Source organism: Melopsittacus undulatus, chromosome 1 (genome assembly GCF_012275295.1).
Source record: "Melopsittacus undulatus isolate bMelUnd1 chromosome 1, bMelUnd1.mat.Z, whole genome shotgun sequence".
Taxonomy (NCBI): domain Eukaryota; kingdom Metazoa; phylum Chordata; class Aves; order Psittaciformes; family Psittaculidae; genus Melopsittacus; species Melopsittacus undulatus.
Window position 1 is genome coordinate 17,668,168 of NC_047527.1, and position 14,286 is coordinate 17,682,453.

Genomic DNA, 14,286 nt, shown 5'->3' on the forward strand with positions numbered 1-14,286 from the left:
GTTTAATCAACTTCATAGACTGAAACACATCTTTTAGATAAAGCACTCAAAGGCTATTTTCCATTGATGTAATATTCACCCTTGAACTGTCTTATATCCCATTAAGAACAATAAGACAATGGAAGTATTTCACTAGAGCTAAGTGCTATAAACAATCAGTGAAAACAGTGTATCTAAGGTTAAACACATACAGATTGTCACCAAATTCTTTATGAGGTCCCAGGACCATTTCTGCCTGTTTTTTCTATAAAAGGAAAAGGAAAGAAAAAGTTGTCTGTGAGGTATTTTAATGTCAGAACTTCAAAGTCAACCAGAAGTAGAGTTCACATCAATGTCCTTAAGAAAAAAATAAAATTAAATGCAGAAATAAAAGTAACACTAACAGTTCAGATTAATTATTTTGAATCAGTATCTTTTGCCACTTCATAAAATGACCAAGCCGATGATTTACAGAACAGAACTTCATAAGTCACAAAGAGTTACAAAGCAGGTGTGTTTATTGCAACGCTGGATGCGAGGGGAATCACTCCTCCTAACTCGCACACTGAGAGCTCAACAAGTTAGATATTTATTACACACAAACATACATATTCATTAGATTTCATAAGCATAGGAGGAGATTATTACAAGTAGTTCCAAGAACTCATTAATACTATTCCCCTCCCCTTTATGCCTGCACAATGCCATCTGCTGGTCTTGGGCTGGGATCTTCTGGATGAAGTCAGAGGTCTTCCTCACCATGCACTTTTCACCCTTGGCACAGTTTCCCCAGCTGGCAACCTCAAGCCTCATGGAGACTAGCTGAAACAGGTTCTTGTCAAGCATTCATCTTCTTGAGGGAAAAGGGTCCCTGATTTTAAATAATGTGTTTCAGCTACTTGTTCTATTCTGAATTATAGTTTAACCACAAGACTAGCAAGAACAAGAACATACCTGTTCCCTATACTAAGTTAAGACAATCAATACATAGTTTGAAGAAAACTCTTAACCCTTCCCTTAGTCTGTTACTATTCCTCACATCACTAAGAGTTCACCAGATCAATCTTAAACATAACTACTGTGTGCTCAGATTTGAAGATAGATGGCAGATTATATATTTGTTAGCTTTACTGATGAATAGGTGGTGATGGGCCTTGTAACATTTTGTCGTTGTTTAAGCCAAGCCACACAATTCGTTCACTGACTTCTCCCCTTTCTCCCCTAACTCCCAGAGAGTAAGGAAGGAGAATCCAAAGAATGTAGCTCCCACGGGTTGAGATAAGAACAGTTTAATAACTAAGGTATAGCACAAATCACTACTGCTACTACTACTACTAATAATAATGATAAAGCAAATAACAAGTGAAGAGAATACAACACCTCACCAGCCACTGACCCATAACTCACACCACCCTGCCCAACCGAGCACTGACCGATACCTCCTCCAACCCCCCCAGAGCACTAGCCCTTCCCGATCACTCTCTGTCACATCCTGGGCATGACGTGCTATGGTATGGAATACCTCTTTGGCTAGCCTGGGTCAGGTGCCCTGTCTCTTCTTCCTCCCGGTCTCCCCTCCTCCCTGGCAGAGCATGAGGCTCAGAAAGTCCTTGGACAAACCAAACATTTGAGCAGGAACTCAAAACATCGCTGCTATCAGCACTGTTCCCAGCCCGAAAGTCAAAACACAGTGCTGCACCAGCTACCAAGAAGAAGAAAAAGTGACTCTTACTGCTGAACCCAGGACAGATAAGATACATAAGCACAGTTTATTTTCAAATTAAAATTTATTTCAGATACATTCCAAAACATGTTGAATGCTTTTTAGGAACTCAGTTTTAGTCTCAGCTTTGAGACCAGCTCACTGGTCTGTTTTACATTTGAAAGGAAGATGAGTAGAAGAAAATAAACTGCAGGTCAAGTTTTCAATAAGTTTTTTCCTGTTTGTGACCTCGGGATCTGCCTGGAGCATACAGAATACAGGCCTTGCATAACCATCCACAGTGCTAAGCTAATGAGAGCTGCCAGCAATAAAAGCACAAGATGTTTTAATTTACTATTACTTAAAGAGTACATAACAGTTAATTGTTAGATAAGTCTTTGTTAAAACCTGATCTTACAGCATTTAGAATACCATTTGATCATTGTTCCCCAAGTTCACCAAGATATGCTACCTTATAAGCATGTGGATTTCATCCAAGTGTTTGGAAAAAAACAATAGTTATCTTTCAGACCTTCTTTAGGAATTTACTGAAATAATTCTAGCACTTCTTAGTAAATGTGTTCATATGAGTTATCGAGAAATTTCAGTTGTCACACTCTTCTTTCTTTACCAATACAAAAGTTTCCACAGTACCTGTAATTGTTTTCTTTAATACCTACATTCCTTTTTCATGGCATGCATTACATGCTCTCACTAAAAAAATGCTGAAAATAAAAAACAAAAAAAGGAAAATATATATGTCCTGGGTTCAGCTGTAACAGTTGTTTTCCTTCTCAGTAGCTAGTGCAGTGATGTATTTTTTACTTTAGTCTGAGAACAATGCTGATAACACCAATGTTTTTAGTTGTTGCTAAGTAGTGCTTACTCTGATCAAGGACTTTTTAGTGTCATGCTCTGCCACTGAGGAGAGGCACAAGATGTTGGGGGGGAAACAGAGACAGGACATCTGACCCAAACCAACCTAAGGGGTATTCCATACGACACAGCACATCGTGCCCAGCATATAAACTGGGGGGAGTTATCTGGAAGGCCCAGATCACTGCTTTGGTCAGGCTGGGTGTCAGTCATTGGGTGGTGAGCAATTTTACTGTGCATCACTTATCTTTATAGTTTTCTTTTCCACTTTCAGTTTTATATTGTCCCCTTGTTATTTCCCTTGCCATAATTATTATTGGTGGTAGCACTAGTGGTTTTGTGTTATACCTTAGTTACTGAACTGTTCTTATCTCAACCTGTGGGATTTACATTCTTCCAATTCTCCTCCTCATCCCTCTGGGAGCAGGGGGAGGAAGAAGGAGGAGTAGTGAGTGAGGAGATGCGTGGTTCTGAGTTACTGACTGGGTTTAAACCACTACAACATATAATAAAGATAAACCATTCCACTTTATTTCTCTTTTAGATAAAAAGAGATAAATTAGGAGAAAAGCATACAGAAAGAAAAAAAAAAAAGAAGAGTACTGTATAAAGAATTCTCCACTCCTAGTCACATTGCTTCTTTGAAAACCTTCACAGGTCCACATGCCTTTGCATGTTTGTAATGAATGACTTAAAGGTTCAGTCAGTTTCTTTCTTGTGCACCCAGCCCAAGAAAATAATTAGTCAGAAACAGGTAAGCAGGCTCTTTGTGTCATCGCACTGATAGGTACAACCTTTACAGCCTGCCTCCATACCTTCCATGCTTTTTCCTTTTGCACTCACCCTAGTCTTAAACTAATTTCTATTCCAGAAGGAAGTGTTATGAAGATGAATCCTCACCTGTGCAAATAGGTTGCTGGGTTGTCTCCCAGTGGTCAGGATTTTTAAGAGCTGATGATTCTGTCCAAAATATTATTCTAAAAGGTGGAACACATTTTGGCACCAAGACACTGATTTCTAGACATATTCTAGTGTAGATGTTTTTACATTTCTACTAATTCATTCCAAGTAATCTCAAAAAATTCTTTCCATAGGGATTGATCAAAACCAATCTCTATGCAAAGCTTGGAATTCTCCACTATTACAGGTGTGAGCCTCCTACAGAGCAATTTGCTGTAGAATTTTTGTTTGTGTAGAAGTAGAGAAAATACTTCCTCATATAGGCTTTCATAAGTTCCACAAAGTTGTCCTACTTTCCTTCATGCTGTTTTATTACTATACTAAATCTGCTATTCTGTCTCCTTTGTAGGCTGCCTGAAATGGGTAATCCATCTACATCATCCATCTTCCAACACCGTCAAATGTTTTTTCTAAATTTACAAAGTATTATGAAGTGTTCAGACCCCTTTAGAAATCAAAGCTGGCTTACAAGAACCTTTGAATATATTTAGAAGTTATCTTTTACTAACATTTCCCTGCAAACGATCTTGTGAAACCTTGAATAAACCACAAAACCTCACAGCAACTCAATTCCCCCATCTATTTAACAGAAATAATACTATAATCAAAGTGATAAATAGTAACATCAAAATTTTCACATTCCCTTATGGTCCAAGAGAATTAGAAGTCAAATAGAAGCACTAAGAATTCCATTCCTTCTCTTGGTCAGCTGAAAATGTGTATCTGAGGATAATCATTTGGTCCTTGTGGCTGAAAGATTTAAAAGGATTTTTTTCAGAAGGAGCCCAGAATAACAGAGGGCACACTGAAGCAATACAAAATTCTCATTTTACAACAGACCAGTGAGCCTAATAAAAGGGTATTCTATCTCCTGTCCTTGCCATTTTTCAGAGGAATGCCTCCAGCTCTTGCATTGCTTCTAGCTGTGCAATATTAATTTCTCACAAGTTAACGCTTTCCAACTGTGGCTCTAAGTATGAGGTTACAGAGTTAGTTTTAATTTTAGATTGGAAAATATACCATTATATTTAAGTATCTTAATATTTTATAAAGAAAGTTTTCTTAAAAATTAACTCAAACATTATTATATGGGGTATTAGAAGAAATTATTTTTAAATCTGAGATTTTTAATTTCTTCATTAAAATAAAAACAAACAAAAAAAACTGAACCGTTTTAATACATGAAGGGAATGAACTGTCTTCATAAGGAAAGAAATCACTTCATCTTAGTGGGCTATTCATTCATCATGGTGTGTAAGACATGCTTCTTGCAAAGGGGTTGCAAACAAGAGGAGAAGCCTGAGCTACATTTCCTGTTTCTAAATGAACATGTCAACCAGAATGTTCCTAAACAAAGATAAGCCACAGCAAGGAAATCTTCAGTGCAACATGTGAAAGGACGTATTCATCAAGTATTTCTTTATTTAGGCAGGTATCCAAAATCAATCTCTTACATGATTTGATAGTATATTCTTCTTTTAGACCTGAGATAGAATTCTGAGTTAAGCACTCAGTCTTTCATGATAGTTTTAAGTGATAGCTTTCAGTGTATGCAAATCAATGCCTCTGAAAACTCTGAAGTACCTTTAACATCAAAAAAGGATACATAAACTGCACTGCAGATAAACAAGGATCTTCAGCACCTTGGATGCTGATGTTGGATTAGGGCATCATTTGGCATCTAAGTCTTTGCAATTTAGGTCTTGAAATATTTTAGTGGACAAAAAAAAAAAAAAAGTGATGGAAAAAAAATAGGGCAAGAAACTGGTTCTTGTATCCAAGAAGAAACAGGAAAAAGGAAGAAGATATGCTTTTTCACTAACTATAAATCCATCATTAGAACATTTTTAGTACCATAAGCCAGTATTAACTCAGAAGTGTAGAATAGATGTCAGGATGTTTCACCCTGCCTCTCACCTGTACCTGTGTTGGACCCTACTACTAGAATCTAGTCCAAGAAACTCAGCAAATAACTTAGTTCATCTTATGAGAAAACATTAGTCCTTTCAATGACACAAAGTATTTTCATGCCAAGAAGCAGAATTACTGTCACAGATTTATTAATCAATATTCATATATTAAAGAGCTACATAAAGACTAATTTAATTAATAAAAAGAAGTCTTCATATTTAAAATCCACATTTTCTTCACCTTTCCTTTTAAGCTGCTTTCTGATCAAAGCCACATTTTTTGTTTATCTACTACAATGTAATAGACCACAGCTCAGCTGCCTCTGTTTCCTCTCATGTACTTTACATAATCCTTAAACCACATAATGAATCTTGTTACAAAGGACATTGCCATTTATGCAATAACTCAGTAGATCTACCTTTTGTGACACTTACCAGAGTCAAAATGTTAAAAAATTAGACCATAATGTTTTACGATTCCCATTATGAAGTATTCGAGAATGAGGCTAATTATTAGCTCCAAAAGCTGCCTTACAATATTCCCTCATTTCTTCAAATCATTTTTTTAACCTGACTGAAAAATTCAGACAGCACTTGCATGAAAAAAAAAGACCTATATATCACTCCTTTTTAAAAAAAATCTTGGGCTGGCCAACTATTTAAATCTTGTTTCTGATTAAGTATCTCACAAACAGTTTTTCTTAACACATAGCAGTAACTTTTAAAATATGTTTACTGACATTCTAGCATAAACTCAAACCCAAGAACAAAATCTATCTTGATTACAACTACATATTTATATTAACTCTTTTTAAGGTACTCAAGGTGGCAATTTAAAAAGAATTAGCAAGGCTTGCAGCTCAAAAGGGTTACAGTGTGTCTGTTCTGGTGTCTCACTCACAGGTAAGCTCTTTAGAATTACTCAGAATCTGTACTTAAATGCAGATTGCTTTTGTAAACACTTAATTGACTGGCATCTATGATATTCTTCAAGTCTTCAATTAATTTGTGAGAAGGCACCATGCCAGTCTAGGAGATGAGTAGGAGCATTGGCAGGAAAAACACTATGAAAGAATAGGTGCAAAGGCATGATTCCCAGCTTGTAATGGTTCTTCACCTGTGATTAAAAGGATGTGTAATCACTAGCCTAGCTCTAAGCCCAATTAGCTTTGATAAAAAATATCCACTGTGCAGCCAGGTATGGTAAGCTTATGACCTTGGTGAATTAAATGGATTCCTATGTGATTTCCTTCTGTGAGCTAAACTTCTTTATCATACATATTACACCCAGCTGAAAGCAAGGAAGCAGCTCCAGGATAAATCAATAAAAGGTCATTTGCTAGTACAGAGCTTATTCTTAGCAAAAAGCCATGTGAAAGAGCCTTAAGCAATGGAAAATTTATTCATGTATCCCTTCAAAAAAGGCATTGGAGATTTAGAGTACTTAATCTTTTGGCCATACATGCAACACTACCAAATAAGAATATTGGCATAATACATCTGAACTTTGGTGAACATAGACTTTCCATTCCAAAAACCTGTTCAGGGACAGAAGCCTAAATTTTCTCAGAACCTTGCTTATGCTGATGGGGCTTTGTAGGAGCTTGCTAATATACTCATGAACACTGTGTTTTTGGGAGACTGATTATATCCTCTTTTTTCTTTCATTTTATACTATTCCGTCTGAGGACTCTGGCACAAAGCTGAACAACTTTAGGTCAGCTGAACTGCTGCATGCATCTAAGGGCTGCCACTAAGACAAAATGAGGTGAAATTGCATTTGAATGAATAATGTGGAAGTAGTTATATTTTACTTGCAAATTTATGTGCCAACTAAGATGCACAGAATAAGCAGGTAGAGCTCAACTAATACTTTTTAGTGTCTATCCCAGACACCTGAGCTGTATCTTTCTCCTAAGGATTCATGATTTTATTTGAGAAAGGTGGCAGTTAATGGTTTCTTGAAGAATAGCGTAATGCTCCAGAACCCTTTTTGCGTTTGTCTCAAAACAACTCCAAAGATAGAAGGTGCTGACAGCTCGTTATCACTTGGGCAAACGGCAGGGGGGGCAGTGCAGGGATCCTGCTCACCAAGGTGGGGATGCTTTTCTGGGGTGTCTGCCCTGAAGCCATGAAGATCAACTGCCCCGGCAACGAACTGCCCAGAGACAGCGACAGACACTGCGAAGCCTTCCAGGGCACAAGGTGAACTGGGCCTGGGGCTCAGTAGACCCCCTGCGGATGAGTCTGCACCGGTGGGAAGTATCACTGCATCCAGGCAAACTGTACTCAGCTGCCTCATGATCCCATCACAGAGCAGGAAAGGGGCTGTGGTGGTTTGCAGCCAACCTGTAACGTGAAATTAAAAGACGTAGCTCATCTCACACATAAAGATGGCATCACAGGATTACTAAATTTGAAGATTAAATTGTTCCTCAAATGTATGCCTGTTTTAACAGAGTTCCCATGAAAATAAGCAAGGCACAGACAGAAAAGCTGTGTAATTAGTACTGATGTTATAGGACAAATGACAAAATTATTACTAATCTGTGTCGTTACTACTCGTGAGGCCAAGCAGTAAAGTTAGCAATAGTTTCCTTTTTTACGGGTTGAACTGTACTAGAAGTAATAGTAATCAGACTTTATCAGCTACCCTATTATGTGAATGATGTATGTTAGAAGATTTAAATTAGAAGGTAATTTTGAGCAGGATGGGTGGAAGTCTGTTTATTTTGGTGGCAGATAATAGGTATGATTTCACCATTAGTATCCCTGTGCAAGCAGCAGATAGAATCTGGGGTAAGAGGACAGTAGATAAATATAGGAGGATGAAGTTCTAGACAGTATTGAAAAGAAACATGAGAAACAGTTCCACTAAAGGGTCTCAGGAGAAGTAATCTGCTGAGTGGCACTTCACTGAGCAAACTGGACCAAAATCCAATGAAGTTAGTGGACTTCTGATGACTTCAAAAGGCATTGCACCAGGCTCTTCACTGAAGAAGAGGCTCTTAGGGGCCAGACAAAGGATTTAAATAATCTGAAGGAGTTATATGTGCTAACTACATGAGACAGTGAAAATGACATACTGCTTATATTTGCTGTCAGCAAAAAAACCCTGAAGTTGTTACCTGTGATTTCAAGAGACCTGTGTTTTCTAATGCTGTACTCTTCTAGAAGTCATTTAAAATTACTTCTGCATGGTTGATTTAGTTTTTTATTCAGGCAGAGCTAAGAAAACCTTCATTCAGGTCCTTAGAGGTTTATGACCTACCTGTAAATGTTGGCGTATTTTTCAAACTGTATTGTTTTGGTGAATCAGCATTTGAGTTTTCTTATGAAGAAAGTGTCATTTCATCATGTTTGGTTTTTTTTAGCTGTTTGAATTTATTGGTGCTCTATTTCTGTCATTTTAATAGCTATAGATATAGACACTTCTAAATTTATTAACATCTCGTGCTGCTTCTTTCTTCAGAAATTAAATATGACAATTGAAAATCCGTAAGCATCCCACACAAGCTCAACTGTACGAGACCGATGCTGGAGTATGCAAAAGAACAGTTATTAAAACTGACAGAAGGTCGATGGGGGTGTATTACTTAGATTCAGCAAAGACTTCAGCTTTTTCCTTACTGCTCAGTTCCCCATCATACAGGGAATTAACTTACTGAGCTGACTCCACCTCACCAAAGCAGGTAGCACTTCTTTAGACTAGGAAATCTAGACTGTGATTGCACCCCTACCACATGAACATATTTGTCACATAATTTTGCAGACAGACCCTCTCAAGTCACACCATTTTTGGCCTGTATATGTGTTCAGCTTATTTCAGAGTTGTGACCATTACAACATACATACCTATTCTGAAAGGATTTTAGAATTTCGGGAACTGGCTTAATACTGAATAAAACCATAAAAATGCTCTCTCTTGTCTTTCTTTCTCTGTACATATATATGGGTATATTTATACATGTGTTTGTAGCAGCATTTTGTTAAAAAAAAACAAACAGTTTTAATATATTTTAATGAAAAAGCAAACCCAAGTATTTCAAAACACTTTTTAAAGTATCTTATTTTCTTCAGAAGTAGTTGCTGAGTTTTTTCAATCAGAACATTTATTTGATAGGTATGAAAGCAATGCACTGCAATTATAAAACAGCTGTGCTAAAATTTTTACAAACAGCTTTCAGATTTAACAAACTGCAGTTCATTAGTCAGCCACTTATTTAGCATCCATGAAGAACACTATACATAATATAATAATTTTTCTCAAAGCTAGACTGTTTGGGAAAGTACCTGCTAATAATTTCCTTTTCAAGAGATGTAACTACTTGATAAAAAGCATTTGTCTTAAATGTAAATGTACCTTTACTCGTAAAATACAGTCTACTACATTCTGCATACAAGGACCTATGCAGAATTCTAACTTTCAGAATGCATGTCATGCACTGTATTTGTGGGCAGTTCACTCTAAGGACAAACACAATTCTTTGTAGATTTCTAACTTTGAGTTTATTCCTGTACTTATCATTAGGCTTCATTTTTAGAGGTTTACATATCTATTCAGGAATTGTTCAGGGAGATGAGAGAGAAAGTAAGTAGGTTTTAGAGTTGCTGGAAGCTTATGTATTCTAATGTATTTTTTCAAGTTTCCATTTGAAACCTAGAAATTATTGTGTATTAGCCCCTAAACTCAGGCTGACACATGAAAGCTGCAAGTACATGAGTACGTGTTCTACAACAATCAAAACACAATGGTTCTCTTAATTTTCCTTAATTTGTCAGTATATTATTTAAGCTTAGGTAAATTTTATGCAGTTCCACATGGTGAGGAAATATGAATCCTTCTTCCTATTACACCTACAGAAAAAATTTTAGTAGATGGAATTCTGTCACTATTTATAGTTAATGATTTTTGCTAACCATTTTTTGCAGCTGCTGTTCTCAATTATACACTCCCTGTCACAATAGATATTTTATTTATGTCTTAGCATGCAAACACTTATTATTTGTAAATACACACAACTAAATCTTATATTATGTAAATTATTGCGACATATATAAATGCAGATTGAGAGCATAAGGCTGATTCTAAGAAGTCCCTGGAAGAGTGAGAAAAGAAGGTAGACAGTAAGGGTAGACAGTAAGCTTGCAGCATTGTGAAATCTACCCATCACCCATCTGGTGAACATAACCATTCATATACAGAGCATAATGTAGTAAATATCATCTGAAATATTCGAGTTGGAAAATATGGAACACCTCTCTTTATCAGAAGGATTTAGATCACACTCCACAAAAATTACTATAGATCTGTGTGAAGAAGGCTGAGCAGGATAGAAAACACCTGACTGATGCTCATAAAGAACAGCTTTGCAGTTCCAGTATTTCAAGTCAACAAGCATATCCAGTCGTTATTGATGCTCAGATTGATGGGTTCTAGATTTTGAATATTGCAGTCCCAGCAAAACCATAAGCACTGAAGTTCTGCCTTCTCATCTGTCCTGGGTTCAGCAGTAGCAGTCATTTTTCTCCTGGTGCAGTGCTGGGGTTTTGACACTCAGCCTGGGAACAGTGATTATAACAATGATGTTTTTAATTGCTGCCCAGTTATGTTTACTCTGACCAAGCACTTTCTGAGTCTCACGTTCTGCCAGGGAGGAGGGGAAGCCGGGAGGCAGCAGGGACAGGACACCTGATCCAAACAAGCAAAGAGGTACTCCATACCACAGCACATCATGCCCGCTATATAGAATCATAGAATAGTTAGGGTTGGAAAGGACCTTAAGATCATCTAGTTCCAACCCCCCTGCCATGGGCAGGGACACCTCACACTAAACCATAACACCCAAGGCTTCATCCAACCTGGCCTTGAACACCCCCAGGGATGGAACATTCACAACCTCCCTGGGCAACCCATTCCAGTGCATCACCACACTCACAGTAAAGAATATCTTCCTTATATCCAATCTAAAACTCTTCTGTTTAAGTTTCACCCCATTACTCCTTGTCCTATCACTACAGTCCCTAATGAATAGTCCCTCCCCAGCATCCCTGTAGGCCCCCTTCAGATACTGAATGGTTGCTATGAGGTCTCCACGCAGCCTTCTCTTCTCCAGGCTGAACAGCCCCAACTTTCTCAGCCTGTCTTCATATGGGAGGTGCTCCAGTCCCCTCATCATCCTTGTGGCCCTCCTCTGGACTTGTTCCAACAGTTCCATGTCCTTTTTATGTTGAGGACACCAGAACTGCACACAATACTCCAAGTGAGGTCTCACGAGGGCAGAGTAGAGGAGCAGGATCATCTCCTTTGACCTGCTGGTCATGCTCCTTTTGATGCAGCCCAGAATACGGTTGGCTTTCTGGGCTGAGAACGCACACTGAAGCCGGCTCATGTTCATTTTCTCATTGACCAACACCCCCAAGTCCTTCTCTGCAGGGCTGCTCTGAATTTCCTTTTTGCACATCCTGTAGCTGTGCCTGAGATTGCTCTGACCCAGTTGTAGGACCTTGCACTTGTCATGGTTAAGCTTCATGAGGTTGGCATCAACCAGTCAAATATTGAACCGTTGACCACAACTATTTGCGTGCAGCCATCCAGCCAGTTCTTTATCCACCGAGTGGTCCACCTATCAAATTGATGTCTCTCCAATTTAGAGACAAGGATGTCATGTGGGACCGTGTCAAACGCTTTGCACAAGTCCTGGTAGATGATGTTAACTGCTCCACCCCTGTCCATAATTTCTGTAGCCCCATAATAGAAGGACACCAAATTGGTCAGGCAGGATTTCCCCCTAGTAAAGCCATGCTGGCTGTCACCAACCACCTTGTTGTTTTTCATATGCCTTAGCATGCCTTCCAGGAGAATCTGCTCCCAGTTTTTGCCAGGCACAGAGGTGAGACTGACTGGTCTGTAATTCCCTGCGTCATCCATTTTCCCCTTCTTGAAAATGGGGGTTATATTTCCCTTTTTCAGTCATCAGGAACTTCACCTGACTGCCATGATTTTTCAAATATGATGGCCAGTGGCTTACCAACTTCATTCACCAGCTCCTACAGGACCCGCGGGTAGATTTCATCAGGTCCCATGGACTTGTGTACGTTCAGGTTCTTAAGATGGTCTAGAACCTGATCCTCTCATATAGTTGGGATGCAACACTCCTGAGCTTGCAGCAGGTGATCCTTGAATATTAACCAAGAGTCTTGGGTCCCCCTGCCCTCTAGGCCTATATCCCATGGAACCTTGCTAAGCAGGTTCCTGAAGAGACCAAGGTCCTGCTCATGTTGTATTAAGAAGCAAGAAGATGCATGCCTTCTAAAGCATACTTTAAATTGCCTCAAGACATGCTTCCAACTACTAGGCCAGAGGCTGCCATCCTGTCTGATTCTGAGCTACATTTGTTTTGTAGGGGGGAGGTGCAAGATATTTACACATACTGGCCACCAAAATATGTGCACCTATGTTGCCTATTTGTGTATTATTTCTCCCTGTGCCCAGGGTTGTGAATTACCAAGAAGCCTTCTTGCCAAAGTATCATTGCTGTTCAACTCTACAACATAATCAAGTTATGAGTGAGACCTGCACTTACACTAACAAGTAAAAGACAGACCTACAATAACAATTTGGTACCTCCATTCACAATACAACTGCATTTGTTCTGAATGTATGATCTTACGTTTTGCCATTTAAGATTATTTAACTGGGAACTTCATATCCTGTATGAGAATAATACAATCTTTATAATAGTAATTCCACCAAAAGCGTCTGTTTTGCGAACTGTATGTGCAGAGAATTTATACAGTCTCTGTTGTTGCTAAAACTACGTAACAAATGTATTTAGTATTCGTTGTTGCAAGGTGACAGTTACAGAATTTCTAAAATGTTATTTGAATTTATGGGTCATTCGTTTTCAACAAATAGGTTTACAACTTCAAAATAATTTTATAAGACCTCTAACAGATACATATTTGATGATATCATCACAAAATCATTACTCCTTTTTTTTAATGTCCTTTATTCAAATGCTACATTCTGAAAGGACAGAATGTAAAGAAACTGTTTTTGAGAACAGTGGGATCAGTTTAAGAAGTGATGGTAGAAACATGGTCGGAAAAAAAGAAAGAAAAATTATTCAGGTAGGAAAAATGCAAGGTTATAAGTCTGGAGCAAAGTAATCCAAAATCAGATTTTGTAGAGGAGAACTATGGAGAGTAAGGATGCTTAGAAAGATGTAAGGACAGTAGTATACAGCAAATCTTTCAAAACATTTGTAGTGTATTAACATAATCAATAAAGCAAATTATTTCATGAATCTGTAAAGATCAGGAAATGTTTATTGAATCTTAATATAGTCTAATGAAAACATACATTCCCAAACTAATCCTCAGTGCAGCATTTCTGTGATGCACATAGCAATGCCATAAACATTGTCATTGAACTTTTAACTTTACAGGTTTTTCACATGAAAAAAAAAACCCACACACAGCATCACAGTTTTACTGAAAAGGCAACTGTACAGAAGATATTTTTAAAATACCCATCACTGAATGTCTGGATGAGAAGAAAAACATCACAGTTTGTAGATGGCTTTCAAGTAAAGCAAAAAGTAGAATAAACCAACACTTTAAGTGAACAATACAGGTTATTCATAAGTTTTACCCTCAAAACAGCTGCCTGGAATGTGATAAACTGCTAGCAGAATACTTTTGCACCTGTATAAAGGGTCAGTATTTTCCTACACAATTTTCATCTCTCTGCAGTGAGGTAGGCCAAAATGACAACCTTGTCTGTTCCTCAAAATCTTGGTTTCAATAAATCAGTATTGTATTTAAAAAAAAAAAAAGTAAATTCCTGAACAGCTT